The 17,570-nt window shown below is 34.8% G+C and overlaps 1 long non-coding RNA gene across 1 annotated transcript; it reads left to right on the plus strand.

The window, feature by feature from the left end:
• The first annotated feature begins 594 nt into the window (after positions 1-594).
• On the plus strand, positions 595-10,875 carry LOC120238279. Its single transcript, XR_005530170.1, has 3 exons — positions 595-715; positions 8,962-9,094; positions 10,678-10,875. It is a non-coding gene; the product is annotated as an uncharacterized LOC120238279 (long non-coding RNA).
• The last annotated feature ends 6,695 nt before the right edge of the window (positions 10,876-17,570 follow it).

Below are 17,570 nucleotides of genomic sequence, written 5' to 3' on the forward strand. Positions count from 1 at the left end.
GATCTCACTGAGATCCTCCACTATTCGCAATTCCAGTATCTTTATGACCATTACCTGAAGTTCTTTAAAAGGCATATTGCTTATCTCTGTTGATTTAGTTCTGTTGCTATGATTTTGTCCTTTTCTTTCATTTGGGGCATATCCTCTGTCTCTTCATTTGACAAAGTCTTTCTGTTTCTATGTGTTAGGAAAGTCACTTATGTATCCTGTTCTTGCAAGTAGTGACCTTTTGAAGAAGTCCTATGGTATCCTGAAATGCAATATCCCTGTTCATCAGAGCTTGGAGCTTCAGGGATTTCTGTTATGGTTGTGTATGTGCCCTACTCTCGCAGCTGAGTTGTTTTTGCCTTCATTTCAGTCATTTGCCGTGGCTTTCTTTGCCAGTATTGTGAAGGGTTTGTTCTTGTGTAATGTACCGGTCTGGGGCTGCCTTGGATTTGAGTTTGATCAAACCAGGTGTTTGCCAGAGCTACAGTCACACCCAACTGCAGGGTACTATCCCTGTGATGTCCCCCAAGATTTTTTTGTTGCATAATGACTTCAGTCAGACAACATATCTTCCCCCAGTGCTGTGGCTGAAGTCAGATTGGTTTGTGTCCTTATCCTTTCAGGACAAGAGTCACTTTTGGAGTGATGCTGGCACTGCTGTGCTTTGGATGGACTCCTGCCAAGTCTGAGTTGGAAGGGGAAGACTACAAGATAACACAGGGGAAAGGTAAGTGGTATTAGCAACGTTTGCACAGTTTGTTATGTCATTTCTTTAAGGTTAGAGAGTCTTTTTTTTTTTTTTTTTTTAAATCATCCCCTGGGTCTCTCAGAGCAGAGCACACAGATTTTTTAAATCGCAGGTATTTAGCACCACTGATTATAAGAACTCGAGAAGTTAAGCTCCTCTGGTTGTCAAGTCCAACCATGAATATAGGGCTTCGTCTTCCCACTGCAGATCTTCTGTGCCTGGGGTGCGTCATGTGGGTCTGGTCCTCTCCCTTCTCTTTGCCTATAGTGTCCCCCTCTCTCTCAACAGTCTCCTGGGTCAGTTTGCTTCCTGATCATGTCCCTTCCCTTCCTTCCATTTTTGATTTTTGATTTGGCCTCTTCCCTACATTTAATTGTGGAGAATCTGTTCTGTCACTCTTTAGGTCATTCTCTGGGTTATTTACACTGATGTGAGTGTGTGCTTGGGATGAGGTGAGCCTGGGATCTTTCTACTCTACCACCTTCCCCAGAACTCTCTTACGTCATTTTCAAAAGCTGCCTTGATTAGTTACCATTAGAAAGCCCTGACAAGTAATTACTCCCCTAGGTAATACTGAAATTACACTACACTGCATTAAGTACTAGATGCTTTGTATAGTGTTTTAGTGGAAAAAAATAACTTTTATATTAACTAGATGTTTGCAAGGTCTTCTTTAGTTGTCTTGGGAAAGGCTTATGCTGTTACCTTACGCATAGGACAACATCTATTTAATTCATACGTTTACGTGAATAGATTTTACTAATTGAATTCTAGTTCACAATTGATTGTGAAATATTTGTTCAAAAAGTATTAGTGAATGTGAGGTATTGGGAAGATTTTATAAACAAATTCAGCTTTAATTACATAACACACATATATATCTAGTTCCAAGCACTCTTTTAGTTGCTAGGCATGAACAACATATTATTTTTTAATGTTTTTTTAAAATTTGTTTCTGAGGGAGAGACAGTGTGAGCAGGGAAGGGTCAGAGAGAGAGGGAGACACAGAATCTGAAACAGGCTCCAGGCTCTGAGCTAGCTGTCAGCAAGAGCCCGACGCGGAGCTCGAACCCACAAACCGTGAGATCATGACCTGAGCCGAAGTCGGACATTTAAGCAACTGAGCCATGCAGGTGGCCCGAAAACATTATTTCTAATTTCTACACTACTAGTCAGGTGAGTAAAAGAAATATTCTTATAATTTGCATTTTTGTAGTTACCAATCCATTTGAACATCACTTTTTTGTGGTATTTATTGGTTTTCCTCTTCTTCTTCTAAACATATTGTCATATTCTGCAAATTGTCTATTATCTATCTCTGAAATTTGAAAATCATATAATTCAATATTATGATCTTTTGTGTGGTTTATGCCATTTGACTTAGCTTCAGAAATTCTTTTCTCTAGGATGGCTGGGTGGCTTACTTGGTTAAACATGACTCTTGACATTGATTCAGGTCATGATCTCATGGTTTGTGGCTTTGAGCCCCACATTGGGCTTTATGCTGAGCCAAGCCTACTTGGGATTCTCTCTCTTCCTCTCTTTCCATCCCTTTCCTGCTTGCATGTTCTCTCTCTCACTCTCAAAATAAATAAACTTAAAAAATTATTTTCTCTAGAAAAAAATATTGTTTTATATTATTTGTTTTCATTTTATGTTTAACATTTATTTCTTTAATCCACGCAGATTCCACTTTGGAATATTGTACTACCATTCTCTTTAATTTTTTATCTACATTCTTAATCAGTACCAGAATGAGATAAATTATACTGAAATAACAAAAATCTCAAAACCTGAATGACTAAACATAAACAACAAACATCTGTTTCTTATTAACACTACATATACAGCATGGTTCAGAGAAGGAATTCTGTCCATTGTAATATTTCAGAGAGGGTAAGATGATAAAAGTATTACTACCTTAGTAATATTTACAACAGTGCATGAGGGTTCCTTTTTCTCCACTTCCTCGCCAATATTTGTCATTTCTTGTGTTTTTTTAAAATCCATTCTGACAGGTGTGAGATGATATCAGATTGTAATTTTGATTACATTTTCTGCTGATGATTGATTTTGGTCATCTTTTCATGTGTCTTTTGGCTATCTGTCTTCTTTGGAGACATATCTGTTCACATCTTCACATTTATTAATTGGATTATCTGGATTTTAGTATTTAGTTGTGTAAGTTCTTTATATATTTTGTATATAAGATATATCATTTGCAAATATCATTTCAGTAGGTTGCCTTTTTTTGACTGTTTCCTTCTTTTGACTGAAGGTTTTTATTTTTATATAGTCCCAATAGTTTATTTTTGCTTTTATTTTTTATGCCCCTTGCTTAAGGGGACAAATTCAGAAAAATGTTGCTGTGGTCCATGTCAGAGTAATTACTGTCTGTGCTCTCTTCTAGGATTTTTATGGTTTCAGATCTCTTATTTAGGTCCATAATCCATTTTGAGGCGTGTTTGTGGTGTAACAAAAGCGTCCAGTTTCCTTCTTTTGCACGTAGGTGTTTGGTTTTCCCAGAACCATTTGCTGAATATTTTCCCAATGCATATTCTTGTCTTCTTTTTCATGGATCAATTGACCATGTAATAGTGAGCTTATTTCTTGGGACTCTATTCTGTTCTGTTGATCTATGTGTCTGCTTTTGTGTCTGCATCTTTCTTCTGATTACTTCAGCTTCATAGTATATCTTGAAATCTGGGATTGTGATATCTCCAGTTTTATTCTTCTTTTTTCAAGATTGCTTTAGCTATTTGTGGTGTTTTGCAATTCCATACAAATTTTAGAATTATTTGTTCTAGTTCTATGAAAAATGCCGTTGGCATTTTTATAGGGATTGCATATAATCTGTAGATTGCTTTGTGTAGTATGGATATTTTAACAATATTTGTTCTCCTAATCCATGAGCAAGGAATCCATTTGTCATCTTTAATTTCTTTCATCACTGTTTTATAGTGTTTAGAGTACAGGTCTTTCACTTTCTTTGTTAAGCTAGGTATTTTATTATTTTAAGTGCAGTTGTAAATAGGCTTGCTTTCTTAATTTCTGTTCTTGCTATGTCAGTATTAGTATGTAGAAATGCAAAAGACTTCTGAATATTGATTTTATATCCTGCAACCTCACTGAATTCATGTGTAAGTTCTAGTAGATTTTGCTGGAATGTTTAGGATTTTCTATGTATAGTATTATGTCATCTACAAATAGTAAAAGTTTACGTTCTTCCTTACCAATTTGGATTTTTTTTTTATTCTTGTCTGATTTGTAGCTAGGATGTCCAATGTTATGATGTCCAATACTGTGTTAAATAGAAGTGTTGATAGTACATGTACCTGGGTGTCTTAGTTAAGTGACACTACTCTTGATTTCAGCTCAGGTCACAATCTTGTGGTTCTCGAAATCAAATCCTATTCTAGGCTCTGTGCTGACAGCATGGAGTCTGCTTGGGATTCTCTCCTCCCCATTTCTCTCTGCCCCTTCCCTGCCCTCTAAAAATAAACTAATTATTTTAAGTTGTCAGTGGTTATCTTTGCCTTGTGCTGGACCTTAGAGGAAAAGCTTTCAGTTTTTCCCCATTGAAATGATGTTAGCTGTGGGTTTTTCATATATGGCCTTTATTGTGTTGAGGTATATTTCCTCTAAACTTACCTTGTTGTAGAATTTTTTTTATCATGATGAATGTTTTACTTTGCCAAATGCTTGTTCTGCATGTATTGAAGTGATCATGTAGTTTTATCCTTTCTCTTGCTCATGTGATGTATCACATTAATTGATTTACAAATATTGAGCCACCCTTGCAACCCAGGAATAAATCCCACTTCATTGTGGTGAATGACTTTTTACTGTATTTTCTGGATTCAGTTGGCTAATATTTGGTTGAGGGTTTTGTATCTATGCATATCAGTTATTGGCCTGTAGTCACTCCCTTTTTTTTCTTTGCAATGTCTTTATCTGGTTTTGGTATCAGGGTAATTCTGACCTTATAGAATGAATTTGAAAGTTCCCTTTCTCTTCCATTTTTGGAGATAGTTTAGGAAGAATAAATATTATTCATGATCCCAGGATTGAGGGATCAAGTCCCGTGTTGGGCTCTACACTGAGTATGGAGCTTGCTTAAGATTCTCTGTCTCTCCTGCTGCCCTCTGCCTCACTCATCTCTCTCCTTATAAAACAAAAGCAAAAACAAAAAAACCCAAAAACCTGGTATAATTCACCCGTGAAGCCATCTGGTCCTGGACTTTTGTTTGTTGGAAGTTTTTTTATTTCTGACTCAATTTCATTAGTGGCAAACAATCTGTTCCAATTTTCTATTTCTTCCTGATTTATTTTTTGGAAGTTGTATGATTCTAAGAATTTGCCCATTTCTTCTAGGTTGTCCAATTTGTTGGCATACAATTTTTCATAATATTCTCTTTGTATTTATGTTGTGTTCATTTTTATTTCTCCTCTTTTATGATTTTGTTTTTGTCCTCTCTCTCTTTTGATAAGTCCAGCAAAGGGTTATCAATTTTGTCAAACTTTTTAGCTCCTGCTTTCATTGAACTGTTCTACTGTGTGGTGGTGGTGTTTTGAGTTTAGATTTCATTTAGTTCTGCTCTAATCTTCATTATTTCCTTCCTTTTACTGCTTTTGTGTTTTGTTTTTTCTTTTTCTAGTTCCTTTAAATGTAAGGTTAGATTGTTTATTTGAGATCTTTCTTGCTTCCTAGATAGGCCTGTATTATAAACTCCCATCTTAGAACATCTTTTGTTGCATACCAAAGATTTTGGACTATTGTATTTCTATTTACATATGTCTCTGTGCATTTGTAACTGTTTATTTGATTTCTTGGTTGACTCATTATTTGGTAGCATGTTATTTAGTTTCCATCTATTTGGGTTCTTTTCCAGATTTTTTTCTTGTGGTTGATTTCTAGTTTTATAGTGTTGTAGTAAGAAATGATGCATTATATGACTTTAATCATTTTTAATATTTTGAGACTTGTTACCTAACATGTGATCTATTCTGAAGTATATTCCATGTGCACTTGAAGACAACGTGTATGTCACTGTTTTAGCATTGAAAGTTATAAATATATGTGTTGGATTCATCTGTTCCAATGTGTCATTCAGAGGCACTGTTTTGTTGATTTCTGTTTGGATGATCTATACTATGATTTAAGTCAGGTGTTAAAGTCCCCTACTATTGTACTATTGATTACTCTGTTTATGTTTGTTAATAGCTGCTTTATGTATTTGGGTGCTTTCATTTTAGGTGCATAAATATTTACAAATGTTATATTTTTTCTTGTTGGACTATTCCTTTTATGATTATGTAGTGTCCTTTATCTTTTGTTATGGTCTTTGTTTTAAAGTCTATTTTCTCCAATGTAATTATTGCCATCCTAGATTTTTTCACTCCATTTGCATGATGAATGCTGTTCCATCACTTTATTTTCATTCTGCATGTGTCTTTAGATCTGAAATGAGTCTCTTGTAGGCACATCTAGATGGGTCTTGTATTTTTATCCATTTCATTACCCCATGCCTTTTGATTGGATCATTTAGTCCATTTATGTTCAAAGTAATTATTGATAGGTATATGCTCATTGCCATTTTGCTACTTGTTTTATAGTTGTTTTTGTAGTTCTTCTCTTTTCTTGCTCCCTTCTCTCACAGTTTGCTGGCTTTATTGGTATGCTTAAATTAATTTCTCTTCAATTTTTGCAAATATTAATTTTTAATTTGTCTTACCATTACGTTTGTACATAAAATCTTGAGCATATAGCAGTTTATATTAAGTTGATGGTCACTTAAGTTTGAACCCATTCTAAAAGCACTAAATTTTTACTCCTTTCCCTGCCATGTTTTAGGTATATGGTATTGTACTTTACATCCTTTTATTTTCTGAATCTCTTAACTGATTTTTATAGATATACTTAATTTTACTGCTTTTGTGCGTCCTACTTTTCTTACTCCTGTTTATGGTCTTTCCTTTCCAGTCAAAGAATCCTCTTTTACATTTCTTCTAAGGCTGCTCTATTGGTGGTGATTCCTCTAATCTTTGTCTAGGAAACTCTTTATCTTTTATTCTGAACCACAGCCTTACTGGATAGAATATTCTTGGTTGCAGGTTTTTTTTCCTTTAATCACTTTGAATACATCATGCCACTCCCTTCTGGTCTGTAAGCTAATGCTGAAAAACAGCTGATGGGCCTTATGGGGTTCCCTTTCCATATGTAAGTGTTTTCCTTGTCATTTTAAAGTTTTTTCCTTTAGCAGTTTTTTAGCCATTTTAATTACTGTGTGTTAGTGTGGAACTCTGGTGGTTGATTTTGTTAGGGGCTCTCTGTGCCTCCTGGATCTGGATTTCTGTTTCCCTTTCCAGATTCAGGAAGTTTTCAGCTATTATTTCCTTAATTACATTTTCTTCCCACTTTTCCCTCTCATCTCCTTATGCAATTCCTATAATGCAAATGTTATCATGGTTGGTGGTGTTGCTGAGTTCCCTTAATCTATTCTTATTTCTTTCTCCATTTTCAGGTTAGTTCCTTTTCATTATTCTATCCTCCAAATCACTCATCCATCTTCTGCTTCTTCTAATCTATATTTCCCTTTAGTGTATTTTTAATTTCAGTTATTGAATTTTTCATCTCTGGTTCATTTTTATATTTTCTTTTTATTGTGGGTCTCACCGAGATCCTCCACTCTTTTCACAAGTCCAGTGAGTATATTTATGGCAAATACTTTAAATTCTCTGTCGTATGTATTACTTACCTTTGTTTATCTCTCTTGCTATGATTTTGTCCTGTCTTTCATTTGGGACACATTCCTCTGCCTCCTTATTTTGTCTGTTCTATGTTTTAAGAAAGTCACCTAACTCTCCTTTCTTGTAAGTAGTGTCCTTTTAAGTATGATGTCCTGTAATGCCCTGCTGTATAATGTCTCCTATTAACCAGAACCTAGCACTTCAGAGTTATCTCCTATGTGTATTGTGTGCACTGTGCTTTCTGGATGAGCTGTTTGTCCTTGGACCAGTCATATACAATTGTGCTCTTTGCCTGTTGTAGGGAAGGTTTTAGTCCCTGTATTTTTTTTAAGTGTTTAAGCTTATTTATTTATTTAGAGTGCTAAAGAGGGAGAGAGAGAGAATCAGAAGCAGGCTCCACACCATATGCATGGAACCCAATGCTAGACTCAAACTTATGAACTGTGAGATCATGGCCTGGGCTGAAATTGAGAGTTGGACACTTAATCGCCTGAACCTGGACTAGTGTAGGGTAACCTTAGGCTACAGTTGATTCAGACCAGGCATTTGCCAAAGCTACTACTGTATAGAACTGCAGAACATAATCTCTGTGTTGTATTCTGAGAATGTTTTTTTTTATAGGCAGGGCCTGCTCTCAGAATAGATGTCTGCTGCCTGTCCAGTGCTAGGGCCACAGTAAGAGAGGTGTATGTGGTTATCTTCCCTTCTCCCCAGAGAAGGAGGCACTTCGAAGTCATACTTGCCTCTGGGCTGCTTGTACACTGCCATGCTTGTGGTATGACTTTGGATGGACTCTTGCCAAGGTCATATTGGTGGTGGCCAGTCATGGTCTTAGTAAGGTTTGCACGGATGTGCTTGGAGGATAGCTGTAGCATCTTTGGAAAACTGCTGAGAGCTGGTTAGAAGGGATGGAGCCACAGAAGAGCACAGGGATGAAGCATGCAATTAGCAAGTTAGGTGGAGAGTGTTCAAGGTGGTTTCTGCATGTGCCCTTGTATGTATAAATTGGCACATATTTTCTTTAAAAATAACCATAAGATGTATTTAACATGGAAAAATGCATAAATCATATTTAAATGTTTCCTAATGTACAGATTATTAGAAAATACAAATTATAGGTTCTGCAGATTATAAATTTTTACATCACACATAATATGTTTGTCATCCATATTGTCATCACTATCCATGACACAAAATTGTGGTTGTATTAGAATAAATTTAGTTCAAATTTATAGTCTTAAAACTCAGCTATACAAAGGAAACAACAGTAAAATATGTATAAAATCTACAACTGAATAAGATTTTCAAAATTTCCCACTGCACAGATTTTCTATTACACTTAGTTGCTTAATAACACACTCATGAATTTCATTTCTCCAATCTCTTTACACCTACTTAAAAGTATATGTGAATGCTGAAAAATTCTAATCCATACCTCCATTTCTTCAAGTTCAAATCTTCTTGTGTCTTTGCAGATATGGATTCCTGTTCTCAGAAATTCTTGACAAGTTCCAAATCTTCTAGAGGCCCAGGAAAGGCCTTATTCCAGTCATTCAAGGGCTAAGGCAGAGTCAGAGATATTGCCAATCTTTGGATCCTTTTAACACAGTGAGTAGTTTCAATTTACTGTGAAGGACAGTTTAACAGTCCACAGATCAAAACTTTAACACCATCTTCTCTGTCGATAAGCAGTGTCCTAATGAAGTCTTTTACATGGAAATTCAAATATCTGAGATACTCACCTATAGGGTAAAGAATTGCTTGGCAGACTTATCTTTGCTCAGAGGATATGGCCCTAATGTCCTACAGTGGGTAAAGTGTGGAAGCCTTGTAGCTTCTATTTCTTTCAATGCAGATTTATATTTGTAGGATATCACAAGGGTATTTGTTTACTGGGACAGTGGGAAAAATGCTTTATTTTGGTTGCTAATGTGGGTAAATCTTCAGTTTTAGTGCCAAAATGTTGATCTTTTCCATTAACAAAATTGCCTGTTCTCTTTTTTAAATTATTTTTAAGTGTTTGGAAGTATTTTATTTCTCTTAAATATCATGATTTTACTTTGGAAAGTAAAGTAATATACATGATAACAAGAATTTTATATAAGCATTGAACTTAACATGTGTATGTACACAATATTCTCAAATCAAGATATTTATGTAACAATGGACTCAGTATCTGAGGACAGATTCTAAAAAAAGCCTGTAAAACATTAAAATTTAATGATCATCTCCTTATAGAAAGCCAAAGGATCGTTATATATGTATGTTCCCCCTATGTTTTGACACAATTCATTGCTATCCTTTTATATATATATATAAATGTATAAAACATATATAAAGTTAGCACTTTGGTTTCTGCAGAAAATAGTCAACTACTTATTTGAAAATACCAATTACAAAAGAATCTCAGGAGGCCAGGACTAAGGTACCTAAGTGCATTATTAAAATGAATCACATCCCTTGAGTTTTATCACTAGATAAGTTTACTCAACCTGGCAAATTTTATAAGCATAAACAAAATAGAGAACATACAGAGGGAATATATTCTGAGGTATTTTTCTTTCATTATTTACTTTACATGTAAAGGATCAATTTTATTCTCTATTCAAACAATACAAATAAACACTTACTTATCCCTTGCTTTTGGTAATGATTTGCAACAAAATCTTTGGAGTCCTTTTCATCTTGTTTATTTAGCAGTAATTATCAAATTGTTTTTAACTTTGAATTGTGCATATCAATTCCAGTTATACTACAACTTCAAGTTCATATTATTTGCCAAAAGTTCTTATTATTTGCCGAAAGAATAGATACCAAATCAGAGAAAAAGTATGCATTATGATCAGAAACCTTAATATAGACAGATTTATATTTCTGCTCATTAGTATGAATGGAATATTCCTGATATGAAGCTGTATCTAGTACTGATAATGTTTTCCTAGGATGATTATGAAGTAAAATCTAAAAAGTATGTTAACAACATATGCCTATTCAAAAAGTTTCAGATGATGTCACTTTTTAATGATAGCAATTTTCACATTTTTTCCTATATTTAAATTGCATGGGCCATCACTTAAATAATCCATATTTTCCAAGGTTGTTTTGACATTAATAGCATTTTACTGCAGTTATTCTTTAACATTGTTCAATTACTGTACTTGAGAAATGCCATAGCCTTTTTTATTTAACAGTTTCTTATGATTTACTGAAGTCTGTGACTGAAATGAAAGAGACTACCAAAATTGAGAACGTTAAGATTGACAGGTGTGATAAAAAAAAAGCAAGTCACAGTTGGACCTAGAAGTCATCAGCCAAAGTCACTTAATCCAAAAAATGCTGCTAACATCAAATCGAACTGCTTTCTGATATTAGCAACTATGCTGGAAAATAACAAGGTAAATGCATACTAACTTTATGTTTATTAAAATAGTACAAGGATATAAGTATATAAGGATACATAGTAATTGTGTAATTATATATACATATATATTATTATATAGAGACATATTATACATATAGCAGCATAAGTCTTAATTTCATCTCCTCCCTCTACATTATCAGTCCTACTGTGACAAGATAAAATTCCTAATTGTGTAATCTATTTATTATGGTACTTACCTTTATATTTCTAGATAATTTTATATCTGTGTTTTGATCAATTAGAGATGAACATCTACCTTTTTTGCCCCAATGCAATATACTTCTCTCTGTTTACTCCTTAGTTATATCACAATTTCTGATTGAATCAGTAATTAGTTTCATAGCATGTTATCTATATCATTTACCATGATTAATTTTTCTTGTGCGCAATGTTGCAAAGTTTTGGTTTTGAGTTAATATTGCTTTATGTTTCACCTACAAATTTCCAAACACCAATTCTTATTTCGACCTATTAGCTTTGTCATAGTTTAAATACATATACTTTTTGTTTGCCTTATTTGCCCAAAAGACATACTTACTGTTTTCTCAGTCTCCCTGTTTCACTTGGGTCTGGTTGCACTCTTTTTTACATTTATCACATTCTTGTACTACAAGCATTCTTCCAGGAGCTTAGGAAGAAAAGATGGTGGGAATATTAAACCTTTTTTTTTTTAAATAATTCCAGTTAATGTAGTGTAAAATTAATTTCATTGTACAGTTTATTGATTTGATACTTATGTACAGTACATGGTGTTCATCACAAGTGCACTCCTTAATCTCCATCACGTATTTCACCCAGTCTGCCACCCATTTCCCCTCTGGTAACCATCAGTTTGTTCTCTGTAGAACAGTATGTGTCTTGGTTTCCTCTCTCTTTTTTCCCCTATACTCACTTGTTTTGTTAATGTGTTTTTTTTTTTTTTACAAATAGTTTATTGTCAGGTTGGTTACTATATAACACCCAGTGCTCATCCCCACAAGTGCCCCCTCCATGCCCATCCCCCCCTCCCCCCCACATCCATCACCCCAGTTTGTTCTCAGCATTCAAGAGTCTCTCATGGTTTGCCTCTCTCCCTTTCCCCCACCATTTCCCCCCTTCTTCTCCCCCATGGTCCTCCATTAAGTTCCTCCTAATCCTCCTATACGTGCAAACATATGGTATTTGTCCTTCTCTGCCTGACTTATTTCGCTAAGCATAACACCCTCAAGGTCCATCCATGTTGCTACACATGGCCAGATTTCATTGTTTCTCATTGCCATGTAGTATTCCATGGTATAGATAAACCACATCTTCTTGATCCATTCGTCCGTTGATGGACACTTAGGCTCTTTCCATGTTTTGGCTATTGTTGAGAGTGCTGCTATGAACATTGGGGTACATGTGCTCCTATGCATCAGCACTCCTATACCCCTTGGGTAAATTCCTAGCAGTGCTATTGCTGGGTCATAGGGGAGTTCTATTGTTAATTTTCTGAGGAACCTCCACACTGTTTTCCAGATGGGCTGCACCCGTTTACATTCCCACCAACAGTGTAGGAGGGTGCCCATTTCTCCACATCCTCGCCAGCATCTAGCGTTCTCTGATTTGCTCATTTTAGCCACTCTGGCTAAATTTGTTCCATACAAATTTTAGGATAGTTTGTTCTAGTTTTGAGAAGTATGCTGGTGCAATTTTGATTGGGATTGCATTGAATGTGTAGATTGCTTTGGAAAGAAATGACATTTTAACTATATTTATTCTTCCTATCCATGAGCATGGAATGTTTTTCCATTTCTTTGTGTCTTCTTCAATTTCCTTCATAAGTTTTCTATAGTTTTCATCATACAGATCTCTTGTATCCTTGGTTAGGTTTATTCCTAGGTATTTTATGTTTTTTTGTGCAATTGTGAATGGGATCAGTTTCTTGATTTCTCTTTCTGTTGCTTGATTGTTGCTGTATAAAAATGCAACCGATTTCTGTACGTTGATTTTGTACCCTGCAACTTGGCTGAATTCTTGGATCAGTTCTAGTAGGCTTCTGGTGGAGTCTGTCGGGTTTTCGATGGAGAGTATCATGTCATCTGCGAAGAGAGAAAGTTTGACTTCCTCTTTGCCAATTCTGATGACTTTGATCTCCTTTTGTTGTCTGATGGCTGATGCTAGGACTTCCAGCACTATGTTAAACAACAGTGGTGACAGTGGACATCCCTGTCGTGTTCCTGATCTCAGGGGGAAAGCTCTCAGTTTTTTCCCCATTGAGGATGATGTTAGCTGAGGGCTTCTCATAGATGGCTTTTATGATGTTTAAGTAAGTTCCTTCTATCCCGACTTTCTCGAGAGTGTTTATTAAGAAGGATGTTGTATTTTGTCAAATGCTTTTTCTGCAACTATTGACAGAATCATATGGTTTTTATCTTTTGTTGATGTGATGGATCACATTGATTGATTTGCAAATGTTCAACCAGCCCTGTAACCCAGGAATGAATCCCACTTTATCTTGGTGGATAATTCTTTTTATGTGCTGTTGGATTCGATTTGCAAGTATCTTGTTGAGGATTTCTGCATCCATATTCATCAAGGATATTGGCCTGTAGTTCTCTATTTTTTTTGCTGGACCTTATACTCGTTTTTTTCCTTAAATTTCACATATGAGTGAAATCATATGGCAATTGTCTTTCTGTGACTTAGACTTTGCCTAGCATTAGACTCTAGCTCCATCCATATTCCTTGCAAGTGGTAAGATTTCATTCTTTTTATGGCTGAGTAATATTCAGTAATATGGCTGAATAATGGCACCAGAATATTCTGGTGCATGTTTAACTGCACCAGATATTCATATATTCACCATCTGATGGACATTTGGGCTGTTTACATAATTTGGCTATTGTAGATAATGCTGCTATAAACATGGGGGTGCATATATCCTTTTAAATTAGTATAGTTCTATTTTCAAGGCACCTCCACACCATTTCTCACAATGACTGCACCAGTTTGCATTCCCACCAACAGTGTAGGAGGGTTTCCCTTTCTGTTGTTTCTTGTGTTGATTTTAGCCATTCTGACAGGTATGAGGTAGTATCTCATTTAGTTTTGTATTTTGTTTAGGAAGGGTGATGAGTATCTTTCTATGTTTCTGTTGGCCATCTGTAGGTCTTCTTTGGAAAAATATCTATTCATGTCTTCTGCCCATTTTTAATTGCATTATTTTTTTTACTAGATGCTATGTTTTATGGAAGTTCTGTATATATTTTTGATACTAACCCTTTATCAGATATATCATTTCCAAATAACTTCTCCCATTCCATAGGTTGCCTTTTAGTTTTGATTTTTTTCCTTCACTGTACAGAACCTACAACTATATGATTAATATTTGACTAAGCAGGAAAGAATATCCAATGGGAAAGACCATCTCTTCAACAAATAGTGTGGGGAAAACTTGACCACTGTCTTACACCATATACAAAAAAATCCTAAAAAGGATTAAAGACCTAAATTTGAGACATGAAACCATTAAAATCCTAGGAGAGAACACAGGCAATAACCTCTTTGACATTGGCCATAGCAATTTCATCATACAGTATGTCTTCTGAGAAAAAGGAAACAAAAGCAAAAATAATCTTCTGCATATCAAAGGGAACAATCAGCAATGGAATATTAAACAATTACTTATAAGAAAATACCTTTATTATAATCTTTTATCTGATCTTAAAATATATATATTACATATATAATAGAGCAAGCCAGTCAAAAGATATATATATATATGGCTGCTAGCCAGTCGAAATTGAGAATCTTACCTTAAATTTTTTCCTTTGACCCACTGCTGCTCTCCATTGCACTTATGACCTTCTTATTCAATCTTATATATATGATCCCTTTTACCAATCCAATTCAAGTCTATCAGAATAAATGATAATTTTTATTTCAAACACTTTGCTTGGAACTATATGCAATATAGTACATTACTGTCCTCTTAGTGGGATTTTAAAAGGGGAATAAATACATTCTCATATGTTATATTTAGCTAAATGTTCTTACTAGATACACATTTAATATTTATTAATCTCTTTAGAAGACTCATTATTAACTCTATTTTAATAATAAACATTCTTTTGGCCACATGTAGATTATTTTTATAAATTTTAATATTAAAATATTTAATGTAACCTACTAAATTATTACAAGAAATTATCCTTAAACATTAATTTTCCTTTTAAAGAAATAGCAACATTGTGATAGGATATGCATGCAATAGCATCACATATTTAAAATGTACAATATATTTTAGTTGATTCAGAATTGTACTGCTATCACCACTATTACTGAATACTTTTAACACTCCAAAAGGAAAGTCTGTATACATAAGCACTTATTCCCCACATCCCTCTACACTCCCAGCTCTAGACCACCACTCTTTTATTTTCTCTATGAATTTCCCTATTCTGGACCTTTCATATAAATGGAATAATATGTGGTCTTTTGTGATGGGATTCTTTCATATAGCATAATGTTTTCTTTTTTCCTACCTTTCTTGAAATGTAGATGATATACAACATTGTGTAAGTTTAAGCATCTGATAAAGCATATATGGACACTGACAGGTTAACACCTCACATAATTTCCTATTTTGCATATGTAGTGATCCCATTTAAGATCTTCTTAACACTATTATATACCTAAAACATGCTAACTGTAGTCATCATGCAACACATTATATCACCAGAACTTACTCAACTTGTAATGGAAATTTGTACCCTTGTACTAATTTGTATATACATACAAATGCACGTAGCAGGTATGGTTATTCCACCAAGGCATTCCTGACATTTAATTGTAAAAATTTATATTAAATAGAAATATATGATTTTAAAGAACTTCAAAATTGTACTTTTCTCTTAAATATTAATAGTAAAATTTTAAAGAATTGTAGATCTGCTGTTTGCTAATCAAAATAGACCATATGACAAAGGACATATATCTCCATTAAATTTCCAAAAGAAACACAAGCTTACATTGGCATAAAAAATCATGTATATTCAATATTAGAGGTAAGTGGCCAATTGTGTATCATTGACATCAGACATTTTCTACAAGTATAGTTTCATATGAAAATGGTGTTAAGAGGAATGCTGTGACAAAGCCTGTTCCTGTAATAGCAAGTAAGTACGACAACTAAACTCAGTACAACTGGTAATTCCCATGTTTTGAAAAGTTGTTTAGAGATATTTTCCAGTGAGCATCCATTCATGGGGTTAAACAAAGTTTCCAGTCTAACATAGCAACATAGGAAGACCCTGAACTCACCTCCTGGATGAAATACACCACATTATAACTATACAGTAATTCCTCCTGAAGAACTAAGGGCCCACTAAATAGCTCTACACAACTAAAGAAACTCCAAAGCTGTGGAATGGTTGTAGGGAAGGATAGTATTGAGCAACCAGGCATACTCTGTCTCTGGTAACAGGAAAAGCCAAAACTAGAACTATACCAAGGAATGCAAAGTGCTACAAGAACACTCTCCAGGTAGCAGGAAATGGAGGGGGAAAAAAAACTGTTACCACCACACCTTAACAGCCGAGACTAGAGTGGGGTCCAGACACCATTACCAGCAGATCTGGTGCTCACTGTGATTTGGCAAACACTATGAGCCCAGAATTCTCAAGCCCACACCATCCTTTGTGATGCTGGAACATAGAAAATAAACCATGAGTTATTTTTTGTATAATGTCTGACTTAAAAATTATAAATTTTACTTGTTTTTCTAATTTTGTCTCCTGTTCCATTGATTTATATACTTTTTGGTTTTCATTTTTGTCCCTTCTATTTTTTTGTCATCTTATTTATTTTCTTCCTTCAGGAAAAAAGCCGTAATTTAAAAAGAATAACTAACAAACACATAACTCCTGCCAGACACCAAAGGTAAGAAAGGATACATAAGAACATTCCAGCAAGTTTAAGAGGAGATCTTCTGCCTAACCCACAGGAAAAAGCACAGAAACCCATGGAAAATGGAGAGACAGAGGAATGTCTCCAAAGGAAACAACAACAAAAACCTCAGAAAAAAGAGCTGAATGAAAAGCAATACGCCCAATAAAGAATTTGAAGTAATGATGATCAAGATGCTCAACAGGCTGGAGAGGAGAGGGGGAGGACTCAGTGAAAACTTCAACAAAGAGAAAGTATGAAAGAGAACCAGAAATGAATACAATAACTGAAATGAAGAACACACCAGAGGGAATCAACAAGAGATTAGCAAATGCAGAAGAACATGACAGTAATCTGAAGACAGGGTAAGGGAAGGTACTCAAGCTGAACAGCAAAAAAGAGAGGAGAATTTTAAATGAGAATAAGTCAGGGGATCTCTTGGATAGCATCAAGTGAACAAACTTTCATATCATAGGGGTCCCAGCAGAAGAGAGGAAGGGGTAAAAAATTTATGTGAAGAATAGCTAAAAACTTCACTAACCTTTGGGTTCAAGAAGTATTGAGAGTTCCAAACAAGATATACATCTAAGGAGGTCCACAGTACATCATATATTACTTAAAAATTCAAAGACAAAGAGAATTGTAAAATCAGGAAGAAAGAAGTAAAAAGTGACCTACATGAAGAAACCTGATTTTTCAGTAGAAACTTTGCAAGCCACAAGGGAATGACATGATTAATTCAACATGTGGAAAGGG

This window comes from Hyaena hyaena, unplaced genomic scaffold, assembly GCF_003009895.1.
Source record: "Hyaena hyaena isolate Hyena2069 unplaced genomic scaffold, ASM300989v1 scaffold_200, whole genome shotgun sequence".
NCBI classification, from domain to species: Eukaryota; Metazoa; Chordata; class Mammalia; order Carnivora; family Hyaenidae; genus Hyaena; species Hyaena hyaena.